This window comes from Mus caroli, chromosome 5 (assembly GCF_900094665.2).
Source record: "Mus caroli chromosome 5, CAROLI_EIJ_v1.1, whole genome shotgun sequence".
NCBI classification, from domain to species: domain Eukaryota; kingdom Metazoa; phylum Chordata; class Mammalia; order Rodentia; family Muridae; genus Mus; species Mus caroli.
In genome coordinates this window covers 128,844,711-128,846,177 of record NC_034574.1, presented here as the reverse complement: position 1 = coordinate 128,846,177, position 1,467 = coordinate 128,844,711, and the positions used below count along the sequence as shown (strand labels likewise).

The following is a 1,467-nucleotide window of genomic DNA, read 5'->3' as shown; positions in this document are numbered from 1 at the left end:
GGGGACAGCCTGGATTGCAGTTCCTCAGGTGCCACCAACCTTATTCACTCACCAAATGGCTGGCTGACTGACTAGCAAACCCCAGGGATTCACCTGTCTCCTCCCTAGCATTAAAAGCGCAGGTACATACCACCATGCCAGGCTTTTTACCTTGGTTCTGGAGAGCAAATCTGGACCCTCCTGTTCGCCTGACAAGCACTGTATGAACTGAGCCATCTCCCTTCAGGGTCCACACCCACCTTCTCCTTGGAACACCAGATTTCAAAAGCAGCAAGGTTAATTTCCCCGNGGCTCTCACCTCCTCTTCACTGAAGGGCTGGCACCAAACTGTCCCTTCTTGATGGAGGCACCAGATCCTCAGAAGCAATAACTTGTCTGAGCTCCCATCTTGATATGAACAGCAAACAAGAACCCGGCAAATCTGAGGCCTTGCTGACTCAGCCACACCAATTCCGAGGTACCTTTGCCAAAAGGATGATTAAGTCTTCAGTGAAGAAACGGCAAGAGAAAATGAGCGCACAGATGTTGGGTCCCCTGTGCTGTGGCTGGCAACTGGAAATTACCAGGCTTATTTTCCAACAGCCTGGGCAGGGAGCAGAAGGTAGGGACAGTCTTTCTCAGCCCACTCAATTAAACCCTTTCTCAGAAAAGTCTGTGTGAGGACTTCAGAAAACAGTCCCACAGGATGGTCCATGAAGGAAATCAACACACCAGAGAGGATAAAAATTTGACCAAAGTCACACAGAAAATAATCAAAGAGACTTGATACCTTGAGCAGCTGAAGTCAATCCTGATTCTTGTGGCTACTGGGAACTCTACATCACAGAACTGTTACTTTTGGGTTGTTGGGGGTGTTTGGTTTTGTTTTGTTTTAAGCAGGGTCCACAGTATATAGTTTAGGGCTGGACTGGAACTCCTGAGTCTCCCTCCAGCTTCTGCCTCACAAGTGCTGAAATTACAGTCATAAATCACCACACCTGGCTAGCACTTTTTTGGGGAGTGAGGGGGATGTATCTTGTTATGAAGCACAGGCAAGCTTTAACTACCCTCAAGCCCAAGTCTCCCAAATACTGGGATTATAAGCGTGCAACACATTGCTGGGCTCTCTAGAATTTTAAAGGGGCTAAGACGGCATGGAGAGAGTTCATTAAAGGTCTTGCCTGTGAACACATTCCCATTTATGCCACTGTGGAGGCAAAGCTAACGCAGGCAAACCTGCAGCTGTCTGAGGGATAGGATGAAAAGCGGAGCTTCAAAACAGAGACACCCCAAAGTGCCCCAAGGACCCAGTCTGACACAGACAGAGAATGGAAAGGCAAACGCCTCCAAAGTCCAACTCTCTCTCAGACAGTGGTGGATCCCCATCGCCTGGATGTAACGCCCCAAACACACAAACGCTCCAGGACTGAAACTGACCCCTCAGGGAACCAGGGTAGCAATAGCCTCACTGCTCTTCCAGGACTCAAA

At 49.0% G+C, this 1,467-nt stretch overlaps 1 protein-coding gene across 2 annotated transcripts in view; it reads right to left on the bottom strand.

The window, feature by feature from the left end:
- Window positions 1-1,462, bottom strand: part of Dtx2 (deltex E3 ubiquitin ligase 2) — a 37,624-nt gene extending 36,162 nt beyond the window's left edge. The window contains exons 1-2 of one of the 2 annotated variants that reach the window (XM_021162280.2): window positions 1,417-1,462; window positions 299-461 (exon numbers count right to left, since the gene is read on the bottom strand). The gene's annotated coding sequence lies outside the window, so the exon portion shown is untranslated. The remainder of the gene's footprint in view (window positions 1-298; window positions 462-1,416) is intronic. The other variant, XM_021162279.2, reaches the window with a different exon arrangement.
- Between the last annotated feature and the right edge of the window lie 5 nt (window positions 1,463-1,467).